The sequence below is a fragment of the Trachypithecus francoisi genome, unplaced genomic scaffold (genome assembly GCF_009764315.1).
Source record: "Trachypithecus francoisi isolate TF-2019V2 unplaced genomic scaffold, Tfra_2.0 Lachesis_group0, whole genome shotgun sequence".
Taxonomy (NCBI): Eukaryota; Metazoa; Chordata; class Mammalia; order Primates; family Cercopithecidae; genus Trachypithecus; species Trachypithecus francoisi.
Window position 1 is genome coordinate 167,781,412 of NW_022681453.1, and position 26,108 is coordinate 167,807,519.

A 26,108-nucleotide genomic window follows, 5' to 3' on the forward strand; every position below is an offset into this window, starting at 1 on the left:
CTCACATGCATTTACATTCTATCATCTTTATAATAAAGACTCACTTGACAGGAACTAAAAGTCCATATTCCTATGTTAATAGGATGAGGATGAGAAAACAGTTTATCACAATGTAAGGATTAACACCACTTCATTGTATTAGTCAAAAATTAATGGATGGGATAAGTAACGTTAGGAGGATGTGATTAAAAATACATCTCTCCATTTCCTCTAGATTGCTGTAGCTCAAACTTAGATGTGCAAAGTGTAATTATGTACAAAGGTAAGAAGTCTAGCTTAGTGGTTGTTAGAATAGAATGTTGCAAACAAATGTGAATCCTGTACCTTATTGTATATAAAAATATAATACTTTGTTTTAAGACATAAACAAGCTTTTCAGTTATCTTTAAAGGAGTCTAAGAATTTGTGTTGTTTACCTTGTATCTTCTGATTATAATTTATTTAGAAATTCTTTGCATATTATATAAGCTGACATAAGTTAACACTGAAACCTGCTGATATTATTTGTTTTAAACAGCAGTAGGATTCTAGTCACCAGAGAAAAAGCAATTATCCTTTGTGGATTTCCTATGTAGTAAGTTCTTTTTTAGAATCAGCTACTTGACATTTCAACAGCTATGTCTTTTTAAGAATGGACTCTTTTATTCCAGTTCTTTTCAAAAATGTGTGTGATTGTTTTCAATACATTATGTCTCTTGAAATAACAACCCAAATGAACAGACATCATAGTTTGGTGCTCTCACTTCCAGCATTTGAAAGCCTTGCAAATGCATGTCTGTTTTGTTGTATATTGGCATAACTAAATTCTGTGGTTTATTTTACATATGCAAGGGAAGAGACATCTTAAAATTAAAGTTACTTGAATTTTAGAGCAAGTGTAGTACCTGTCCAATGTAAGTTCCACAAAGTATGGAAATTGGTGTGTACAGTTTTTGCTTTTAATATTTTCTTTGTAAGATAGAAACACAAAGGGTAAGGATCCTTTGAATAAAATTATTCAAACATATAAATATATATTGATATTATGTACATTCACAAATATGTGTGGATAAATAGAAATATAACACAATCCTTAGAAAGAAATACATGACTTTTTTTTTTGCTTGAAAGAAGGTAGTTTTATTAACCTTTAACTGACTTGTTTTGAATATGAGGACCATGCCTAATGGTATTATACAAATTCCTTAATTATCTTTGTCTTATGTTCCTTATGTCTCTTGATAGGGGAGAAATCCCCATCTTGGTGGACTGCAATGAATAAAAGCGGTGAAGTATACTTTTTCATTTGGAGTTTGAGAGAGCTGGCCGGGCGCGGTGGCTTAAGCCTGTAATCCCAGCACTTTGGGAGGCCGAGACGGGCGGATCACGAGGTCAGGAGATCGAGACCATCCTGGCTAACACGGTGAAACCCCGTCTCTACTAAAAATACAAAATCTAGCCGGGCGAGGTGGCAGGCGCCTGTAGTCCCAGCTACTCGGGAGGCTGAGGCAGGAGAATGGTGTGAACCCGGGAGGCGGAGCTTGCAGTGAGCTGAGATCCGGCCACCGCACTCCAGTCCGGGCGACAGAGCGAGACTCCGCCTCAAAAAAAAAAAAAAAAAAAAAAAGAGAGAGAGAGAGCTCAATAAAAATACTCACTTTTGCCATCCACGTTCTGAATCAACTGAAAAAGAAAAATGAGAAATGAGTAGATTGGAAACCAAATGTCACCTCTATTTCTGATGACACTAATAAAGGAAAACACGAAATATCTCTACCTCCAAGTGGGCTTCCTTCTAGTGAGCTCTAGTTTTAGGCAAAGTTGCCCCTCAGTCACAAAGCTGGACTGAGGCCAAAGCAGAGCCTCTCACTATGTAACTTAATGTCTGGAGAACCAGAGCAGAATAGTTGGTCCCTAAAGAGAGGGAAGACAAAGGGGCTATCCTATACACGTCCATATCACCTTCCCAACTTAATCGAATTGTATTCTTCTTCTTTCCCTTGAAATAGCTAAGTTAAGGAGCAGAGAGAGACTAACATGTCACACTAGTAGAGCTGCTGGCACTTGAAAGATTACATCTGTCGTTTGGAAGTGAAGGACATCCATTTGAACACTGTCAATCAGTAACAAACTTATCCAAAGTTCTATCTTAAAAATGAGTTTTACATTTGTATTTAAATACATATATTAAATTGTGCTCAATAATATTCTCATTTTGTTTAGGGAACATGTGCAATATAAATACCATCTCTTGCAAGATTTAAATAAAAAATAGCAAAACACTTTTAACATTAATTATATTATGCAAAATATGATTTAATTTTTTGAAATATTTGTTAGTAAGTCCCTAGATATTTTTATCTCAACATTATCTCATATGAAAATATTACTTCTAATATATGCTGAACATTCAAGAACAGTTTTTTCTATTGCTACCTTATTATAAATGTCCCATAAAAGTATGTAGTATTTTTAGAAAGACAGAGTAACTATTGTAAGTAACCATGGTTATAAAATGATAATTTAAAAATAACCAACAATCTGGGAGGCCAAGACAAGAGGACTGCTTGAGACCAGAAGTTTGATAGCAGCTTGGGCAGCATAGGAAGACTCTGTCTTTACCAAAAATAAAAAATAATAAAGAATAAATTAAAAATCACCCAGGTCATGGTGGTGCACACTTGTAGTCCCAGCTATTTGGGAGGTTGAGGTGGAAGGATTGCTTGAGCCCAGGAGGTGAATGCTGCAGTGACTGGTGATCACACTCCTGCACTGTAGCCTGGGTGACAGAGTGAGATCCTGTCTCAAAAAGAAAAAGAAAAAGAAAAAGAAAAAGAAAATATTTTTATCTGCACTTAATGGAGTAAAACACATTGAAATTCAGCAATTGATGGCATGTCTTGCAGGAAAGGCACACCTTAACATATGATATTTTTAAAACTTCCAAATAAGTGTTTGATTATTAAAATGTCACCATGTAACTGTAGCAGTATTGTGTCATAACATTAAAAAAACTAAATGAGTGCATGACATGACCCAGTGTTGCATCTTCTGCAAATGCATCACTGAAGTTCATCTAAGTTGTAGAAATAAGGTTCATATTAATTAAATTAATTAATACTGAGGTTCATATGATGGGTTTCATTTAAGAGATATAAATGGCATGGACTTCTATTAAAAGTACTTTAATTATTTATCTATGTTTTGAGGGAGTTTATTTAAATGAGGAAGAACCTGTTTTATAGAAGAGGCTAACAAGGTGTGGAATATAATGTAGGCCTTTTGTCAATGAACAGCATTAGTAGAAGATGAGCACAAAATTCAAACTACTATTTGTATGTACAGTAGCTTTCAGCTGGTGCATCTGCTGGTGTGTGTGTGTGTGTGTGTGTCTGAGAGAGAGAGAGAGAGGGAGAGAGAGAGCGCGCGAGCCTTCAGCAGAAATCTGATGATTTTTGTCACCTTTAAAACTACCTTCCTTTTTGGCACATATTTTACTTCTATTCCAAAAATAATGTGTACACCACTTACTTCTGTGTTCATGTCAAGCGTTACTTATGGAGTGAATTTAATACGAGGCCCTGTTTATGTCTTTCTGTATCAGTTAGACATACTTTGATATAAAATTTGGATTTATATGTCAATCAGCTTGGCAATTGAGGTTCTTTTGTTGCTGATCAAAAATCTTGGCTGGCAGTTAAATATGTCCTTTTTATTAAAAAAAAGGAAAGAAAAGGAAAGAAAGGAAGGAAGGAAGGAAAAGAAAGAAAGAAAAGAAAGAAAGAAAGAAGAAAGAAAGAAAAGAAAGAAAGAAAGAACGAAAAGGAGGAAGAGGAGGAGGAGGAGGAGGAGGGAGGGGAGGGAAGAGGAGGGAAGGGGAGGAGAGGAGAGGGAATGTCTGCTTAGTACAATAAGCCAGGGTAGGCAAAGTCTTTTTGGACACCAGGTCCTCAATGGTGGGAAAGGATTAGGAAAAACATTTACAAGACTGAGAACAGAGGGCCTTTGGATGGAGTGGTTCAGAGGGAATTGTTTCCTTTGAGTGAAGGAAAATAGCCTCAGCAGGAGGCTTTAATTTTTTTAGTTAATTAAAATCAAATTAATTTAATTAAATTAGTTTTTAAAATTATATTTAAAATTTAATGTAAATTTAAAAGTGGATTAATAATGTATTAAGTCATTTAAAAAATATTCATTGAGCACCCACTCTGACCCCAGCATTGCATTAGCATTTGGAGATGTCAAAATGGAGACAATATGCTTGGAAACATCTTAAGCCTCAGCTTAAATCCTTTCCACTAAATTTTAGCTATTAGTCCTTCCAGAAGCTGCTTACTGTCTCAGGAACTGAGTTTCTTCATCTATAAAAGGAGGTACTCATACGTTATCTCCTACATTTGTTATAGGTTTATAATAGATAATATATGCAATTCGCATAGCACAGGGCATATAGAATATGCTCAATAAAAGATGTGGTCATGGTTGTTATATTCTATAGGTTTTATAAAAATAGCTAGCTCTCATTGAGTCTCTGCTTCATGCTAAGTGCTTCACATAGATGACTTCATTTACTTCTCATAACTCTGTGAAATAAGTATTATTCCTATTCCCATTTATTGATGAATTTAAGTGACTTGACAAAATTGACATAGTTTAAAAAAAAAAAAAAAAAGGTAACCTAGGATTTACATTCATGCAGCCAAACCTCAGAGCCTACATTATGTTTTTTCTCCCTCACTTGCCCTCTGCAAAGTGCTCATAATCTTCTGGTGGACACAGATCCAATTTTGTAATATAGTATGTTCAGCGATAGTAGAATGACAGAAATAATAAATTCTTCTCAGACAAGGAAACAAGATAGAGTGGGTCAGCAAGAGGTAGAGCAGAGTCAAGAAGAACTTCACAGGAGAAATAATATTGAAGCAAATCTTGAAAGATGATTTGTGTGTAGAGTAAGACTGAAAGGAAAGAATGTTAATTTTAGGTGATGAAACAGCAAGCAGTTGACCTTTTTTCATAAGAAAAGCCATGAAGTTGAAGTTCAACCCTAAGGAGTTTAGGTGGTATGCAGATATATTTCAGAGTTAGAACAGGTTGGCCTTGACATAAGAGATAAAGGAAAAGGAGATCTTTTGGAATCCTCTTTCTGGTTTAAGGGCTGTTATGAACTGATTCATGTCACTCACAAATTTATATGTTGAAGCCTTAACTGTATTTGGAGATGAGGCTTTTGAATAATTAAGTTAAAATGAAGTTGTTAGGGTTGCCCCTAATCCACTCTGACTCTTATAAGAAGAGATTAGAACAGACACCAGGGGTGTGAATGCACAGAGGGACTGCTGACCATGGAAACAGAGCAGCCATATGCAAACCAAGGAGAGTCCTCAGGAAACCAACTTGCCAAACCAACCTTAATCTTGAATCTCTAGGCTCCAGAACTGTAAGAAAATACATTTCTGTTGTTTAAGCCACTCAGTCTGAGGCACAGTCTCCCTTGGTGTCATTGGATTGGTTCCACTACATCCTGAGGATACCATAATCCACTGATGCTTAAGTTCCTCATATAAAATGATGTAATATTCTGCACATCCTCCCATATGCTTTAAAAAAATCTCTAGATTACTTATGATGCCCAATGCAATATTAATGCTATGAAAATGGTTTTTGTGTTGTATTGTTTAGGGAATAATGACAAGAAAAAAGCCTATACATGTTTAGTGCAAATGAACCCATCCATTATTTTTCTGAATATTTTTGATCCACACGTAGTTGAATCCGTGGATGTGGAACCTGCACATACAGAGGGCTGACTGCAGTTTGTTGTAGTAGCCCTAGAAAATATGATTAATGACTTTAATCCAGATGGTAAATGCAGAAGAGAAATAAGTGTCTGAGGAATATTAATGAACTCAGTATCGGGTCTACTGTTTGATGTTTCTATGCATGTCTTGTAGGCACATAGACATGAGGGTCAGGTGATCAAGACAGCGTTATGGACTGAAGGCATAGATTTGACAGCCATCAATATATTGATGGTAATGTAAAAAAAAAAAAGATCATAGGTGAGATTCTTTAGGAATACTAAAGAGAGCTTCAACAGGAGGGAGGAAAGAAGTATGTCAAGGGTAGGACCCTGGATCATACTAACATTTGAGGAACCAGGAGGAGAGTATCAGTAAAGGAGATAGATTAATAATGGTGAGACATTAGAGAAAAACGGAGCCAGACGTCATAGAGAAATTAAGTCAGATGAGGACAGAGATGTGCCCATTGGGTTTTTTAATTGAAAGATTATAGGATTGCTGCTAAAAGCAGTTTCAATTGAGAGCTGGCAGAGAAAGCCAATAATGAGAATCTTACTAACTTACCAACACTTTGGGCCATCACATTATTAAAATTAAGGAGACACAATTGTAGCACTTTCTTATATGCTCTTAGCTCATGTAAGTAGATTTTAGTTCAAATTACTTAAGAATCAGCTTATTAAGCTCCCCACAGTCCACTTTATTTTTTTCTTTCTTTTTTTTTTTTGAAACGGAGTCTCACTGTGTTGCCAGGCTGGAGTGCAGTGGCATAATCTCGGCTCACTGCAGCCTCCACCTCCCGGGTTCAAGTGATTCTCCTGCCTCAGCCTCCTGAGTAACTGGGACTACAGGGATGCGCCACCACGCCCAGCTAATTTTTGTATTTTTAGTAGAGATGGGGTTTCACCATGTTGGCCAGGATGGTCTCGATCTTGTGACCTCGTGATCCACCTGCCTCGGCCTCCCGAAGTGTTAGAATTACAAGCGTGAGCCACCACACCTGGCCCCACACTCCACTTACTAGCTACCATTTCACCTTCTAACTTTTTTGAAACTTGGGGACAAGTCAAGCTGGCCTGTTCATTTTCAGCTCACACTCTTATTTCTCCTTACCCAGGAGAATTTTCCCTCACTTGGAATGTATCTTTGTCACCTTATTAATCATGAAAATCCCACTTGTTTTCTGTATAGTCAGATTTTCCCTATCTACTTTAGCTCATAGTAAGTGTCCTTCCCTTAAAATACTCTCTTCCTTGCTGCTGGAGTCATCTTTCTAAACCTTCTGGCACCGGTGTATCAAACTTCTGTTATCTTGTCATTCCCAAATCATTATGGGCCTTGAAATTGGCCTACAGCTTCATTCTTTGCATTTCCTACATTGCCTTAAACATAATAGAAACTGAGTAAATACTTGCTTATTAATTTATTGTATTCAATGGCCCTCACCTGTGTGACAATGGTAAATGTCTTTTAAAAGTGCCTTTCCTCTACACTGAGTTGCATTTGTGTCAGTTTTCCAAACATTTTTCACAGCATTTCATTCATTATATTAATTTGGTTTTCCATTCAAACCAGTTGAGTATAATACTACATGCCTTGTTTTTCCAGGCACAGAGCCCAGTGAAATTATTTTTGTTTATTTCTTGTTCAGTGTCCCAGATTTGCTTTGGAATGTTGGTTGATGCTGGCTTATTCATTATGTGGTAACAACATCAGTTATCATAGAATGAGGGGATTTCAATTATAATTTCTAAAAAATGAGCACTTCAAATTTGTTTTGAGAATTTAGGGGTTGATGTGTGAAGCCTTTCACGTTATCTTTAGTGGTAATACAAATCAAGATTCCAATGCAGTGGCATTTCTTGGTAGTCTAAGTGGCAAGCTGCAGCAGGTTGGCATTGTTAATTACACTGACAAAAGTTTTGTGTTGCACATACCATTGCCCATTACTAAGTGACTTCAGAAGAAATAAAATAATAAACAGCTATTCTAAACAATTAGATATGCATTGCCTTTAGCTACAAGAATGTGCAAACCTAACTAACACAAGATTAAACAGCAAAGGCTTATTTTCCTCATATTTCAAAGAGCATGGGACTGAGCAGCCCGTGTCTCATATTTCAAAGAGACACTATAATACTGGTGGGCACTCAGGCTCTTTTGGCCTTTCTGTTCTGCTGTCCTTTATGTGCTGTTTTTCTTCATCTTGCTTATCACCTGATGGTTGCAAGATGCATGCTGCACCTTTAGAACTCATTTTTGTGGTGCAGACAATAAGAAGAGTGATGGACAAAAGGCAAGTGCCTCTTTCTATGAGGATTCTCCTTTGTTTGTAGGAAGGAATGTCTTTCCCCTTGCCTCTCTCTCCTGCCAGGGATTTCTGTCAACACGTCATTTACCGTAACTTTGTCACATGGCCATGGCCCATTTCTAGCTCCAAGGAATGCCAATAAATCAAGGTTTGGGGTTTTTTTTCTAAGCTTTTATATCTCAAAAATAGAAATAGTCAAAAGAGAAAGAGTCTTGGAATGAGACTGGGTCAGGCATCCTAGAGTGTCTATCAAAGTATCATTTACTGATTATTTTCTATATGCCAGACATATTATCCCAGGATCCTACAGTGTAGAAGAATGAGACTTAGAGTGAAAAGTGAACTGCCCAAGGCCTCAGTGCTGTGAAGAGGTGGAGATAGGGTAAAGCCCAGGACCATCTGGTCTCAGAGCTTATATATTTCCACTAACAAGGGGACCGCCAATGAAACAAGTGAGAGGAAACTGGAAATGAGGTGGAAAGAAAGCTGGACTTATCTCAGTTTCTTCCCCAAACCCCTACAAGTAATTATTATTGAAATGGAGCTCCTGTCTCAATTATTTTTACCATTCTCATTTCTTATTTAAAATCCTTAGTATTCAAAGTGTAGTCTGAGGGACTGACACATCAGCATCACCTGGGAGCTCGTTGGAAATGCAGAATCTCTGGTCCTAGGTTAGACCTTTTGATCAGAATCTGCATTTCAGTGAGCTCAGGTGACTCACATGCCTATCCAAGTTTGAGAAGCCCTGTGACGTACACATTTCTTAGAAGGCTTCCCCGACCATCCATATTAAACTAATCCATCTTCAGCCATTCCATTACATTGTTTTATAGCAACATTATTTTATAGCATGTATGCCTATCTGACACAATATTACTCAAAAGGTGGTTTTAATTGTAAGTGTTTTCTCTTCTACTAAAATTTAGGTTTCGTCAGGGAATAGACTTTGCTTTTGTTGAGGATCTTCTCTCTAACACTTACAGATAGATTGTCTGACACATAGTAAGCGCTCAATAGATATTTGATAGATGAATGATAAGTATATGAATTCATAAATGATGTTTAATTTAGGATACTTGGCTCTTCAGAGATAGATAACAACATAGCATTCTTGCTGTTTCAAAATAAACAGATCATAATTACCAAAGCTGCATGTCTCAGGTGCACATTCTGATCACTGTATTGTTTGGCTTTGTTCTGCTTGATTTAATTCAAAGACGATTTTTCATGTATTTACCTTAGTCTTAACTTCTCTAAATGTGTTCTTACTGCTGATATTGAATAGCCCTTTGGCTTTGAATAGAATCTCTGTTGTTGGTTGATTTTTTGTTCTCGTTAACTCTTCTGTTGTTAAGTTTCCAAGAATCTCAATTTGGTCAACATTTTGAAGATAATTGAAGTTATTTGTTATAAAAAATAAAAAGTTACCAAAAGGAAAGACATTAAGCGACTGATCAGATGTTAATTAAATCTAAGATGGTTGTTATGTACCTCGAATATTTTAATTTTCAATGTGGAACATTGCAATAATGTTCCTTCCACTTGCTGAAGTATTCTGCCTGATTTTCTTTTGTTTGCATAATGGAGAAAACACACGCAAAATTTCTAATAAAGAGAAGTTGCCTGATGAGAGAATTATTATAAAAATTGATACTTTATCCCAGGAAATAGATTTCTGCCTCAGGGACATCTATACCAACTCTTTATCAGATATGTGATGACATTGGAACTGAAGAGCTCATATAGATGCTTGAAGTGATTTAAAAATTTTAAGCACATCTATATTTTATTTTATTACCTGTGTTTAAAAAATGATCTTTGGAGTTTCTACACATATTCGCTAATGTCTTTTTTCTCCCAAAACCTTTTAAAGACAAATAATGCAAACTAGGGTTCATAAATTAGGTTGCCTTTAGAGACCATGGTATGATGTAATGAGAAAGATATTGCCACAGTCTGTGGTAAGGACTAGGCGTAATAGTCATGGCATGCTTCACCAAGTCATTCCATTTGAAAGAAAAATTTAAAATATCTGCAGCCACCAAAATAGTCTCGTGGATTGCATTTGTTCTGATGGTGAGTAGTTTGTGATCCTTGGACAAAACTTTCTGAAGCTATTATCTCATTAACCTTATTTTTTATACAGTATATTTCTAGTTTTATTACTTTAAGATTAAAACATGGTTTTTGCCCCTTTTTGGAATTTAATATTAAAAAACATTTTGCAATTAAATGATCAATTCATTGAAACACGAGGCAAATATGGTATGAAGAAGATTAAGGCAGTGACTTACACCTGTAATCCCACTTTGGGTGGCTGAGGCAGGAGGATTGCTTGAGCCTAGGATTAGCCTGGGGAAGACAGGGAGACACTATCTCTACAAAAACATGGAAAAAAAAAATTTAACCTGGTGTGGTGGTGCATACCTGTGGTCCCAGTTCCTCAGGGAGCTGAGGTGGGATAATTGCTTGAGTTCAGGAGGTAGAGGCTGCAGTGACCTGTGAGCGTGCCACTGTGCTCCAACCTGGGTGACATAGAGAGATCCTGTCTCAAATAAATAAATAAATAATAAATAAGTTCAGGCTGAGAGCTACAACAGTCAGAGCCGTATAACTTGACCCCCTGTATGGGTATACATTCTTGACGATGTTCACTATATCCAGCAGTATTTGCCTAGACATTGTTATTAAGGAATATTCCCAGTTTGGGGATTACAGCTGTCATGATACCATCCTGGATGATAACAGTGTCACTGAGGACAGGCTGGAGACCTACAGAAAGGTCTATAGGTAACGTTTATTTGGCCTCCTGGCATTTTCTTTTTTTTTTTCCAGAAAGTTTTTTGATTTATTCAGATTTTCTACATATACAATCATATTATCTGCAAATAAAGACAGTTTTATTGCTTTCTTCCCAATATGTATACCTTTTATTTTTTTCTTGTCTAATTGCGTTAGCTAGGACATTCAATAAGATGTTGAAAAGGAGTGGTGTGAGGGGAACATTCTTTTTTTATTATTATTATCATTATTATTATTATTATTATACTTTAAGTTCTAGGGTACATGTGCATGACATGCAGGTTTGTTACATATGTATCCTTGTGCCATATTGGTGTGCTGCACCCATCAACTCACCAGTACCCATCCACTCGTCATTTACATCAGGTATAACTCTCAATTGAATCCCTACCCCCTACCCCCTCCCTATGATAGGCCCCAGTGTGTGATGTTCACCCTTCCCAAGTCCAAGCGATCTCATTGTTCAGTTCCCACCTATGAGTGAGAACATGCAGTGTTTGGTTTTCTGTTCTTGCAATAGTTTGCCGAGAATGATGGTTTCCAGCTGCATCCATGTCCCTACAAAGGAAACAAACTCATCCTTTTTTATGGCTGCATAGTATTCCATGATGTATAAGTGCCACATTTTCTTAATCCAGTCTGTCACTGATGGACATTTGGGTTGATTCCAAGTCTTTGCTATTGTGAATAGTGCCGCAATAAACATATGTGTGCGTGTGTCTTTATAGCAGCATGATTTATAATCTTTTGGGTATATAGCCAGTAATGGGATGGCTGGGTCATATGGTACTTCTAGTTCTAGATCCTTGAGGAATCACCACACTGTCTTCCACAATTGTTGAACTAGTTTACAGTCCCACCAACAGTGTAAAAGTGTTCCTATTTCTCCACATCCTCTCCAGCACCTGTTGTTTCCTGACTTTTTAATGATTGACATTCTAACTGGTGTGAGATGGTACTTCAATATGGTTTTGATTTGCATTTCTCTGATGGCGAGTGATGATGAGCATTTTTTCATGTGTCTGTTGGCTGTATGAATGTCTTCTTTTGAGAAATGTCTGTTCATATCCTTTGCCCACTTTTTGATGGGTTTTTTTTTTTTTTTTTTTTTTTTTTTTTTTTTTTTTTTGAGACGGAGTCTCGCTCTGTCACCCAAGCTGGAGTGCACTGGCCAGATCTCAGCTCACTGCAAGCTCCGCCTCCTGGTTCACGCCATTCTCCTGCCTCAGCCTCCCGAGTAGCTGGGACTACAGGCGCCCGCCACCTCGCCCGGCTAGTTTTTTGTATTTTTTAGTAGAGACGGGGTTTCACCGTGTTAGCCAGGATGGTCTCGATCTCCTGACCTTGTGATCCGCCCGCCTCGGCCTCCCAAAGTGCTGGGATTACAGGCTTGAGCCACCGCGCCCGGCCATTTGTTTTTTTCTCGTAAATTTGTTTGAGTTCTTTGTAGGTTCTGGATATTAGCCCTTTGTCAGATGAGTAGATTGCAAAAATTTTCTCCCATTCTGTAGGTTGCCTGTTCACTCTGATGGTAGTTTCTTTTGCTGTGCAGAAGCTCTTTAGTTTAATTAGATCCCATTTGTCAATTTTGGCTTTTGTTGCCATTGCTTTTGGTGTTTTAGACATGAAGTCCTTGCCCATGCCTATGTCCTGAATGGTATTACCTAGGTTTTCTTCTAGAGTTTTTATGGTATTAGGTCTGACATTTAAGTCTCTAATCCATCTTGAATTAATTTTCGTATAAGGAGTAAGGAAAGGATCCAGTTTCAGCTTTCTACTTATGGCTAGCCAATTTTCCCAGCACCATTTATTAAATAGGGAATCCTTTCCCCATTTCTTGTTTTTGTCAGTTTTGTCAAAGATCAGATGGCTGTAGATGTGTGGTATTATTTCTGAGGACTCTGTTCTGTTCCATTGGTCTATATATCTGCTTTGGTACCACTACCATGCTGTTTTCGTTACTGTAGCCTTGTAGTATAGTTTGAAGTCAGGTAGTGTGATGCCTCCAGCTTTGTTCTTTTGACTTAGGATTGTCTTCGCAATGCAGGGTCTTTTTTGGTTCCATATGAACTTTAAAGCAGTTTTTTCCAATTCTGTGAAGAAAGTCATTGGTAGCTTGATGGGGATGGCATTGAATCTATAAATTACCTTGGGCAGTATGGCCATTTTCACAATACTGATTCTTCCTATCCATGAGCATGGTATGTTCTTCCATTTGTTTGTGTCCTCTTTTATTTCACTGAGCAGTGGTTTGTAGTTCTCCTTGAAGAGGTCCTTTACATCCCTTCTAAGTTGGATTCCTAGGTATTTTATTCTCTTTGAAGCTATTGTGAATGGGAGTTCATTCATGATTTGGCTCTCTGTTTGTCTGTTAATGGTGTATAAGAATGCTTGTGATTTTTGCACATTAATTTTGTATCCTGAGACTTTGCTGAAGTTGCTTATCAGCTTAAGGAGATTTTGGACTGAGACAATGAGGTTTTCTAAATATACGATCATGTCATCTGCAAACAGGGACAATTTGACTTCTTCTTTTCCTAACTGAATACCCTTTATTTTTGTCTCTTTCCTGATTGCCCTAGCCAGAATTCCAAAACTATATTGAATAGGAGTGGTGAGAGAGGGCATCCCTGTCTTGCGCCAGTTTTCAAAGGGAATTCTTCCAGTTTTTGCCCATTCAGTTTGATATTGGCTGTGGGTTTGTCATAAATAGCTCTTATTATTTTGAGATACGTTCCATCAATACTGAATTTATTGAGCGTTTTTAGCATGAAGGGCTGTTGAATTTTGTCAAAGGCCTTTTCTGCATCTATTGAGATAATCATGTGGTTTTTGTCTTTGGTTCTGTTTATATGCTGGATTACGTTTATTGATTTGCGAATGTTGAACCAGCCTTGCATCCCAGGGATGAAGCCCACTTGATCATGGTGGATAAGCTTTTTGATGTGCTGCTGGATCCGGTTTGCCAGTATTTTTTTTTTTTTTTTTTGAGACGGAGTCTCGCGCTGTCACCCAGGCTGGAGTGCTGTGGCCGGATCTCAGCTCACTGCAAGCTCCGCCTCCCGGGTTCACGCCATTCTCCTGCCTCAGCCTCCCGAGTAGCTGGGACTACAGGCGCCGCCACCTCGCCCGGCTAGTTTTTTGTAGTTTTTAGTAGAGACGGGGTTTCACCGTGTTAGTCAGGATGGTCTCGATCTCCTGACCTCGTGATCCGCCCGTCTCGGCCTCCCAAAGTGCTAGGATTACAGGCTTGAGCCACCGCGCCCGGCCCGGTTTGCCAATATTTTATTGAGGATTTTTGCATCAATGTTCATCAGGGATATTGGTCTAAAATTCTCTTTTTCTGTTGTGTCTGTGCGAGGCTTTGGTATCAGGGTGATGTTGGCCTCATAAAATGAGTTAGGGAGGATTCCCTCTTTTTCTATTGATTGGAATATTTTCAGAAGGAATGGTACCAGCTCCTCCTTGTACCTCCGGTACAATTCAGCTGTGAATCCATCTGGTCCTGTACTTTTTTTGGTGGGTAGGCTATTAATTGTTGCCTCAATTTCAGAGCCTGCTATTGGTCTATTCAGGGATTCAGCTTCTTCCTGGTTTAGTCTTGGGAGAGTGTAAGTGCCCAGGAAATTTTCCATTTCTTCTAGATTTTCCAGTTGATTTGCGTAGAGGTGTTTATAGTATTCTCTGATGGTAGTTTGTATTTCTGTGGGTTGAGTGGTGATATCCCCTTTATCATTTTTTATTGCATCTATTTGATTCTTCTCTCTTTTCTTCTTTATTAGTCTTGCTAGCGGTCTATCAATTTTTTTGATCTTTTCAAAAAACCAACTCCTGGATTCATTGATCTTTTGGAGGGTTTTTTGTGTCTCTATCTCCTTCAGTTCTGCTCTGATCTTAGTTATTTCTTTCCTTCTGCTAGCTTTTGAATGTGTTTGCTTTTGCTTCTCTAGTTCTTTTAATTGTGATGTTAGAGTGTCCATTTTAGATCTTTCCAACTTTCTCTTGTGGGCATTTGGTGCTATAAATTTCCCTCTACACACTGCTTTAAATGTTTCCCAGAGATTCTGGTATATTGTATCTTTGTTCTCATTTGTTTCAAAGAACATCTTTATTTCTGCCTTCATTTCGTTAGGTACCCAGTAGTCATTCAGGAGCAGGTTATTCAGTTTCCATGTAGTTGAGCGGTTTTGACTGAGTTTCTCAGTCCTGAGTTCTAGTTTGATTTCACTGTGGTCTGAGAGACAGTTTGTTATAATTTCTGTTCTTTTACATTTGCTGAGGAGTGCTTTACTTCCAATTATGTGGTCAATTTTGGAACAAGTGTGATGTGGTGCTGAGAAGAATATATATTCTGTTGATTTGGGGTGGAGAGTTCTGTAGATGTCTATTAGGTCTGCTTGCTGCAGAGTTGAGTTCAATTTCTGGATATCCTTGTTAACTTTCTGTCTCATTGATCTGTCTAATGTTGACAGTGGGGTGTTGAAATCTCCCATTATTATTGTATGGGAGTCTAAGTCTCTTTTTAAGTCTCTGAGGACCTGCTTTATGAATCTGGGTGCTCCTGTATTGGGTGCATATATATTTAGGATAGTTAGTTCTTCCTGTTGAATTGATCCCTTTACCATTATGTAATGGCCTTCTTTGTCTCTTTTGAGCTTTGATGGTTTAAAGTCTGTTTTATCAGAGACTAGGATTGCAACCCCTGCTTTTTTTTTGTTGTCCATTTGCTTGGTAGATCTTCCTCCATCCCTTTATTTTGAGCCTATGTGTGTCTCTGCATGCGAGATGGGTCTCCTGAATACAGCAAACTGATGGATCTTGACTCTTTATCCAGTTTGCCAATCTGTGTCTTTTAATTGGACCATTTAGTCCATTTACATTTAAGGTTGATATTGTTATGTGTGAACTTGATCCTGCCATTATGATATTAACTGGTTATTTTGCTCGTTAGTTGATGCAGTTTCTTCCTAGCATTGATGGTCTTTACATTTTGGCATGTTTTTGCAGTGGCTGGTACCAGTTGTTCCTCTCCATGTTTAGTGCTTCCTTCAGGATCTCTTGTAAGGCAGGCCTGGTGGTGACAAAATTTCTAAGCATTTGCTTATCTGTAAAGGATTTTATTTCTCCTTCACTGATGAAACTTAGTTTGGCTGGATATGAAATTCTGGGTTTAAAATTATTTTCTTTAAGAATGTTGAATATTGGCCCCCACTCTCTTCTGGCTTGTAAAGTTTCTGCCGAGAGATCTGCTGTTAGTCTGATGGGCTTCCTTTTGTGGGTAACCCGACCTTTCTCTCTGGCTGCCCTTAGGATTTTTTCCTTCATTTCAACTTTGGTGAATCTGGCAATTATGTGTCTTGGAATTGCTCTTCTGGAGGAGTATCTTTGTGGCGTTCTCTGTATTTCCTGAATTTGAATGTTGGCCTGCCCTACTAGGTTGGGGAAGTTCTCCTGGATGATATCCTGAAGAGTGTTTTCCAACTTGTTTCCATTTTCCCCTCACTTTCAGGCACCCCAATCAGACGTAGATTTGGTCTTTTTACATAATCCCATACTTCTTGCAGGCTCTGTTCATTTCTTTTTCTTCTTTTTTCTTTAGTTTTCTCTTCTCACTTCATTTCATTCATTTGATCCTCAATCACTGATACTCTTTCTTCCAGTTGATTGAGTCAGTTACTGAAGCTTGTGCATTTGTCACGTATTTCTTGTGTCATGGTTTTCTTCTCTGTCAGTTCGTTTATGGCCTTCTCTGCGTTAATTATTCTAGTTATCAATTCTTCCACTCTTTTTTCAAGATTTTTAGTTTCTTTGCACTGGATATGTAATTCCTCCTTTTAGCTCTGAGAAGTTTGATGGACAGAAGCCTTCTTCTCTCATCTCGTCAAAGTCATTCTCTGTCCAGCTTTGATCTGTTGCTGGCGATGAGCTTCGCTCCTTTGCAGGGGAGATGTGCTCTTATTTTTTGAATTTCCAGCTTTTCTGCCCTGCTTTTTCCCCATCTTTGTGGTTTTATCTGCCTCTGGTCTTTGATGATGGTGACGTACTGATGGGGTTTTGGTGTGGGTGTCCTTCCTGTTTGATAGTTTTCCTTCTAACAGTCAGGACCCTCAGCTCAGCTGTAGGACTGTTGGAGATTGCTTGAGGTCCACTCCAGACCCTGTTTGCCTGGGTATCAGCAGCAGAGGCTGCAGAAGATAGAATATTGCTGAACAGCGAGTGTACCTGTCTGATTCTTCCTTTGGAAGCTTCCTCTCAGGGGTGTACTCCACTGTGTGAGGTGTGTGTGTCGGTCTGCCCCTAGTGGGGGATGTCTCCCAGTTAGGCTACTCAGGGGTCAGGGACCCACTTGAGCAGGCAGTCTGTCCATTCTCAGATCTCAACCTCCGTGTTGGGAGATCCACTGCTCTCTTCAAAGTTGTCAGACAGAGTCGTTTGCATCTGCAGAGGTTTCTGCTCCTTTGTTGTTGTTGTTGTTGTTGTTGTTGTTTAGCTGTGCCCTGTCCCCAGAGGTGGAGTCTACAGAGACAGGCAGGCCTCCTTGAGCTGCTGTGAGCTCCACCCAGTTAGAGCTTCTGAGGGGCTTTGTTTACCTACTTAAGCCTCAGCAATGGCAGGCGCCCCTCCCCCAGCCTGGCTGCCTCCTTGCCCTTAGATCGCAGACTGCTGTGTTAGCAATGAGGGAGGCTCCGTGGGCGTGTGACCCTCCTGGCCAGGTGTGGGATATAATCTCCTGGTGTGCCCGTTTGCTAAGACCCTTGGTAAAGCACAGTATTGGGGTGGGAGTTACCCGATTTTCCAGGTGTTGTGTGTCTAGTTCCTCTGGCTAGGAAAAGGGATTCCCTTCTCCCTTGCGCTTCCCAGGTGAGGCAATGCCTCGCCCTGCTTCAGCTCTAGTTGGTTGGGCTGCAGCCGCTGACCAGCAGGGATTGTCCGGCACTCCCTAGTAAGATGAACCTAATACCTCAGTTGAAAATGCAGAAATCACCTGTCTTCTGTGTTGCTCGCGCTGGGAGCTGGCGACTGGAGCTGTTTTATTCGGCCATCTTGCTCCCAGAATCCCTCCTGGCATTTTCTGTGGAAACATTCTGGGGAATGGCAGAAAATATTGTGGGTTTGTACTTCAATGAGTGGTATAGCTAGTGTGGAGCTTTTTCCTTTTTTGCCAAGTTTTTATATGGGGTTATTGAGGTAGTGACTTTGCCAGTGAGAAAAAAACAGACTATTTGGTACCAAGAGCATAGGTGCCAATTATTTGGAGAAGTGACTGGGAAACACTCGGTGCCCTGAATGGGAAATATAGGGTTCCCAGTTTTGGGGGATTTTGAGTCTAGTTTCTGCTCCATGCTTCAGTAAAAATAAGCTTTGCATCCCAGTTTGCTTGTTTTCATACAGTAGGAAAAAATGTCCAGGAGTCACTATGTGTCAATCCTGCTTACCTCCCCAGTGAGCCTCTCCAAAATTCCATGATGTTTTACATATATTTATACATATATGTATTTGACGCTTTGTGTGGGGGAACAATTTGACTCATGGATAATATAGAAGCTTCAAAGGCAAATGTCTACTGAAATGTTCACATAGTTTCTTCAATCTTTTAATATTATATAGCAATTCAGTTTTATTTGATCTACTTCAAAAATACATCTTCGCATTCATGAGAAAAACTACATGCAAACATAATTAGGAGACTGCTCCCCAATTTGGAGAATGAAAATTTTGCCCAAGTATTAATTTCTCAAAGCAGACATTCATGTTAAGAATGCTTATGCAATGTGGGAGGTAAGCTGAGCAAATGTTAAGTAGAAAGCTGCTAAAATGACTGATTGCACTGATGAAAACTTCAGAACTTATAAATGGTGCTTATGAGCACACTGGTTTGTGCTGTAGTTTTTTCATGTGTTCCTTTCCTCTTCTAGACTATCAGCTCTGTGAAAACAGATGTCATGTCTGATTCACTTTTGATCCCAGTAATTTAGGCTAAGATGTGAGGAGTTAATTGAGTGGCATTAAAAGATTCAGAAGTCTTGTGGTTATTTGTAATAAACTATGAGAATGCAAAAGCATTAAAATGATATAATGAACTTTGGGGACTTGGAGGAAAGGGTAGGAAGAGAGTGAGGGATAAAAGACTACAAATTGGGTACAGTGTATACTACTCAGGTGATGGGTGCACCAAAATCTCACAAGTCGCCACTAAAGAACTTATTCATGTAACCAGACACCACCTGTTACCCCAAAACCTATGAAAATTAAATGTATATTTTTCTTAAAAAAAAAGACATGAAAAGGAACAGCTTCTACTAACTACAAATGAAGAAAAGTAGTGAGTTTATTTTAAAAATTAGAAATGGAATATTCCAATTATACAGATACAAAACATATTATTTATTAATTCCATCTTAGTGCAAAGGTGGAAAAACATACATATGCAGATGGAATATGAAAGCAAATACATGAGACTACAGTATGAGGTAGACGCTTGAGAGTATCAAACTCTCAATAAAATGGTTCAAAATAATGTAAGCATTAAGAAATGTGCTCAAGGACGTGGAAAAAAAAACACTGAGATACCCAGATAAAAGGGAAGAATAGGGTAAAGTTCTTACTACACTGGAGCACAGTTTTGAGAAGCAGTCATTAAAATGGCTGAGAATCCTGATACGACTTTTTAAGTACATGTTCCCTCGCGTGGTCAGACTGCTATAATACGAGCTTAAGGAAGTAGTTAAATGATAAAGCCCAAATGGTACTACAACTGTATTTCATCTTACAATAGGATTCAGCAATACCTAGATGATACATTGATGACAACGTAAGTTATTTAACAGCTTGTGGAGTACAGAAAATTAAGCTATGCCATTAGATGATGACTTCCTGAATAGATAGTTCAGCTTTTTATTGTAAGAGGGATTGATTGGCCAAATTGAAGCTTTAGTGAAATGTATTCCTATTAGTGTTCTGTCACTGCATTCTGTAAAGGAATATGACTTCAGATAAGCTCAAACCTGAGTCTGCTGAGGGTATGGCACACCTGGAAAATTGATTTTCAATTTTCTAATTTATCTACAAACCTCTCAGAAGTATGCTGGCTACTGGTGAGAGGAAAAGGGCTGGAAGGTATCTACAACTTCACACATAACCAAAAACAGAGAATTGGTGAAGTGGTGAAAGGAGTTTCTCAAAGCCTCTCTTCAATCAAGTGATTTCATTGGCAGCAATGGGCCAATATGATAACTTGAAAGCCGCAGATGCTTATCAAGCTCTCCAGAAGCACTGCTGGCTAGCTATTTCATTCTGTGTAACATTTTCTAGATTTATAGATAGACGTTTTATTAATCACCTATGTTAAATAAAAGTGTGGCGTGTCTTTTGCTGGTATTTTTTTGTGTCTCTCCATGGTGATTATCACTCTTGTGCAATTGTACATCACCATTAGAGTCAAAAGATAAAGTTTTAATAGGTGAGAATAATAAATAATAGTGCTGAGAAGAAAAATACAGTGAATTTAATTAGCTAAACAGGGATGGCAAAAAAGAGTTACTAGATTACCTAATGTCATGTGACTGGTAATGACTACCTAGAATTTTACATTGAAAACCTTTCTAAGGTAACATCTTATCTCATAGGAGAAAGGTGTTATGATCAGTTATTGAAGTCTGCCAGGTCACAGTGATGGAAGAATAGAAGGTAATAGTCACAAGCAAAGCAGATATTTGCCATACCTGCAGTTAAGGAAAGCAGTGTCATTCTTATAACAAGTAGAATGTTGGAGACCTCAAACCTTCTCTTGTGGGGTTAACTCATAAATACAAAATAGTATATCTTTCATATAGTTTTGAAATGAAACTAATCCATCCACTATGGGTTACAGTTGAGTTATCAAAACTCTGTAATTACAAAGAAATCAATTGTGAAAGTAAAAATCATGTGATGAGCTGGGGGTGCAGAAAAGACATACTGATACAGAATTCTTAAAGTTGCTACATAAAATAAAAATTTTACAGTGTGGCTGTGCTCATGGTAAAGTAAGAGAAACAATTAGATTTGAGGGGGAAAAAGTTATAAATAAGGGGGGTGCTTTGGAGTTGGTGAAGAAGAGACAAAGCCTATTTTTTGAGCAGAGTGGGAGGTCAAATTGAAGACACCAGCATAAATCTGGGACAAGTGAAAGGTGACACTGACAGTGTCACTTGGCGTAGGGATGTAGGGATGTCCCAAAAGAGACTTGCTTATTTAAACTCTGGTTCTGGGTAGTGCATGAGAAAATAAAAAGAACAATTTCCTTAAGAATTTCTAATTGCAATCTTACAGTTGTTTAAGTTTGGGACCTGAATTCATAATACATGTGGAATATGGAGTAATCCTAGCTGAAAATTTTATTTAAAGTGATTCTGACCAGATGCAGTGGCTGATGTGCTCCTCAAAATTTCCATTCTAAATCAGGAAGAGTGGCTCCTGCCTGTAATCCCAGCCACCCAGGAGGGTGAGCTGGGAGGATTGCTTGAGTCCAGAAGTTCGAGTACAGATTGGGCAACATAGTGAGACCCCCATCTCCCAAAAAAAGAAAACAACAGCAACAAAAAATGTCTCTTCTTTTTCATTTAATAAGGAAATATAATTTTCATTTCCAAATTAGAGATGATTATTCACATTTTTAAATCTCTACAACAAACCCCCATGACACAGTTTACCTATGTAACATACCTGCACTTGTATCCCTGAACTTAAAAAAAATTAAAACAAACAAAAATAAAAATAAAAAATAAAAAAGTTTTAATGTGACTATGTATGTCAAAGTATAATTTTCTATTCCAATATTTTCCAAAGAGTAGGTAGAAGTCATGAATATTGCTGGTGGTATACCAGTAGTGATTTTGGATGACACATCAATAACTTTATAAAGATAAAAACCTATTTTAATATGCATTAGAAAGGATCATCAGTGCATGAATATTAGTAAAATGATCTAAATAAAATAAAGAAGTGATTTGGAAGTACATATAAAAGAAAATATGGGTCAGTCATGGTAGTTTATGCCTGTAATCCCAGCCCTTTGGGTGGCTGAGGCAGGTGGATCACCTGAGGTCAGGAGATCAAGACCAGCCTGGCCAACATGGCAAAACTCCATCTCTACTGAAAATACAAAAATTAGTCGGGCATGGTAGCATGCGCCTGTAGTCCCAGCTCCTCAGGAGGCTAAGGCAGGAGAATCACTTGAACCTGGGAGGAAGAGGTTGCAGTAAGCCAAGATTGCACCACTGCACTCCAGCCTGAGTGACAAAGCAAGACTCTGTCTCAAAAAACAAAAAAGGAAAAAAAAAAAGAAAAGAAAATATGAACAGGTGTTATATAAGTATGGCAAAATAAGGAAGCTAGTATTTGAATGACTAATTTGGGACGCATTTGTCAATTATAGGAAGACTCACCATGGGGCAAGTTGATGAATACCAAAAGAAGACAGAGAAACATAGTTAACTTCAAAAGCATTAGAGCTCTGTCTAGCTGTTGATCTGTTTACCTATAACTCAGTGGGGCATATATAAGCTCCTGCTTTGGAGTATTTTTATCATATAGCTGTGCTTGATCTCTGTAGTTTAGAAAACAAAATATAAGCTTAAGGAAACCTAGACCCCTAGGTGCTCAATATTTAGAAATTTAACTTTCAAGGTACTTAAGAGTGGAGATTACATAACATTTTACACTTTCTAATAAATAAGTTATATATCCCAATGATTCCTTTGTGAGAGCCCTAGGGAAACATTTAGGTCAGGATATGACTTTTGGTTGGTGGTTTTAAAATTTATAGGCATTTAGATGTTATATCCAACCATGTTTTCTTCTTTTCAATTGAGAGCTAGAAATTTTATATTTATTAAGTAATATTAGTTTTTAAAATATTAAATTTTTAACTCCTTTTAGCTTTATTTCATTATTTTCTACCTTTTGCCTAAATCCTTTTTCTTATTTTTTAAAGCCTTTATAATACATTTTTTAAGCTACCTGAAATGCTTTAGGGATAACAAATAATATCTAACATGTATTGAGTGCTTATAAGATATTCTTCTAAATATTTTTTATATATTTATTAATATAATCCTCTCAATAACCCTGTGATATGAGCAATATTATTATCAGTGTTTCCCAAGGTTAAGTAACATTCCCAAGGTCACAAAACTGAAAAGTGGCAAAGCTAGGACTTGAACCCAAGTCCTATTAAGCTTGAGTCTCATCTCCTACAATCTTTACCCTATAAGGTCTCTATATCACAGTGTAAAATAATATATATGTAATATCAAGTTGCAATTAAAAATAAAAATAGTGACAATTTGTATCCATTTTTAAAATGTTACATGGTCATTTATGTAAAATTAGGGAAATATAAAGAAAATACAAATATATATTTTATATTTATAAAATAAATATATAATATTTATTTACATGAGTATAAATATATATAATTTTGTATTGACATAAATTTAAAATTAGAAATATAAAGAAAAATTGAAGAACTAAGGAAATCCATCATTAATAGGCTTATAAAGGAAAACCATCTTTCACATAATTTTTTCTTTCCAAAAAAGAAAATATTGTGTCTCTACTCATAGAACACTTCTAACACCAAATGTGTGTTTTTTTCCATGTCAAGCAATTCTCCAGTTCTCTGTGGACACCAAGTGAGTGTCCTATAATTTAATTCAGTTCTGACTCTAACTACCTGAAGTTAGTGGTTGAGGGCTTAGTCCCATAAAACTGTGCCTACCTCAGATGCCACCCACGAGTAGCAAGTCTCAGGTTACACATCCTTCTGCTCAGCTTGGCTACAAATGGGGTTACTACAACTACTCCAACCCCCCTCTGCAGGTTTGATAATTTGCTATAGCTACTCGGAGAACTCAGGGACACACTTTATTTACATTTACCAGTTTATTATAAAAGATACTGTAAAGGATGCAAATGAACAGACAAATTAAAAGGTCCAGAAGGGTCCTGAGCACAGGAGCTTCTGTCACTGTGAACAAGGTGCACTAGACTTGTGGCACATGGATATGTTCAGCAACCCAGAAGGTCTCCAAACCCTCGCATTTACGGTTTTGATAGAGGTTCCGTTATGTAACTATGATTGATTGAAACATCAGCCATTGGTGATTAACTCAGTCTCCAATCCCTCTTCTTTTGGGGGTGTGGGACTGAAGGTTCCAACCGTCCAATCGGGTAGTGGTTCCTCTGGAAGCCAACTTCCATTTTTCAGGAGTCACCTCATTAGCATAAATATAAATATGGTTGAAAGAGGCTTATTATGAATAACAAAAGATACTCCTCTCACTCCATCCCTTTGGAAATTCCAAAAATACTAGGAACCTCTATGCCAGGAACCAGAGAGGAAGACCAAATATATATTTCTTATTAAAATATGCATCCATTATTTTTTCTTTGTAAATTTTAGTAAACTTTAAGGCAATAAACCAATTCTGTAATAATCTTGGCTTCTAGGAAATTCTTATTTAAAGCTTTATTTCTTCATGTTGAAATTAAAGACCATTTCATCATGCTTGAATTCTTCGTGAAGAAAACATTAAACGTCCTACTATCAATAAGGTACTTTCCCTCACCAATCGTCCCATTAGATTTTCTCAGAAAAAGCACTTAGGAAGGTGTAAAAGAGTGAATATTTCTTTACATCCTTTAGAGCCATTTCTCTTCTGAATAAACTGCAGGCTTTTCTGCTTCCTATATAGACTCTCTTCATCCCCAACCCTTTAACATATTTGTTATTTTCCTTTTAGCCCTTTTGAAGTTCATTCTGTTTCTCTTGAGTCTAGAACAGTACAAGCTAATGCATATTACGTCTCGTCACTACTGAGTTTAATCAAAGAATAGCTTTTAAATGTCTCTATTTTATGTATTCTACCCCATCAGAATGACTCTTAAAAATAATTATGACTGTCATTCAAGTCACGAGCCACTCTAATCCTTGGGATACTGTCCACTTTATGGTTTATAGTCAGTCTCTTATATCATCTTATGATTGCAAAACCTGTAATAACTCCATCCATACCGAACCTCAATCTGATAGCTTCTGACCACTTACTTCCTCATGGATATATCAAATTTCAAGATATACAACCCCCCTTCTACTCACTTTTCTTTCTTGGATTAGTGCAATCAGAAAGCTTTAATGATGAATATTTCTATTTACTATACGATATGGCCTGCAAATAAAAATGTCAGTTTTAAATGCAGAGTGAAGTTTGTATGTGGAAACTGGCAGATTAAATGCATGGATTTCCAAAACATCACTAAAATAACAATGATGAAATTTTTAAAAAGACATAAACTCACAGGTTAAAAGTAATAGAAAAGAGAGAACAAAATTTTAGAAGCTGAAAAGCAAACAGATGAGTGTGAATTGACTTAATAGATCTGAAAAACCTAAATCCTAACCAGCAGTGGAAAGAGCTAACAAGCAATGCGATTTTCACTGTAGGCCCCTCCAAAAGTTCACAAATTGGTACCTTTGGAAGTGGTTATGACAGTAAGACTAAAACTAGAAAGATAAATTGAAAGTATGTTTAAGGAGTGTCTATATTTATAGATTTAACCCCCTGATATGTGCATTGAGACTATCCTTCCAAAGCTGTCACGTTCCCTGGAAAGCAAAATTAGCGGGATCAGCATCGTGTGGTGAAGGAGGAAAGCAGTGCTAAGCAGAAGTCATTGGGTTCTCATATAGTCACAAAAAAAGCCTCCCTGCCAGGATGACCTTTCAGAAAACTCTTGAGATGAGTGAAGGGCCTGGAAATTTGTAGACAGTCACACTGAACAATCATTGTAGGCAAGCTGACCTTACAAATGGTACATGATCATGGGCAAGGTGATCCTCTTCAACCAAGGGCACTCCCAAGAGCTGGGGAAATAGACCCTTGATTTTGAGGGTGGATACAGGGGGACTGCAAACTATCCAATACATCATTTTTTTGCAGAAAAGTTGAGGCCTATTCTTTTGTGAAGGTAAAATAGAAAGTCTCTGGACTGAAGAAAATCAGACAGTACTAAAAAAGGAGAAAATAAGCAAAAGTTTATATCCCAAATGTTAAGACCCCCAGTCCTCTTCCTCAACTTGGCTCCTATAATTCTAGCAGTGAAGAAGTCTATACCCTCTCAATAAGACTTTGGAAGAAGATTTTCAAAATAACCTGGACAGCCCATGA

The 26,108-nt window shown here is 37.7% G+C and overlaps 1 protein-coding gene across 1 annotated transcript in view; it reads left to right on the top strand.

Moving 5' to 3' along the window:
• The window catches only part of KCNH8 (potassium voltage-gated channel subfamily H member 8), a 403,401-nt gene that overhangs the window by 143,342 nt on the left and 233,951 nt on the right, over positions 1–26,108 (top strand). The gene's annotated exons all lie outside the window — the stretch shown is intronic.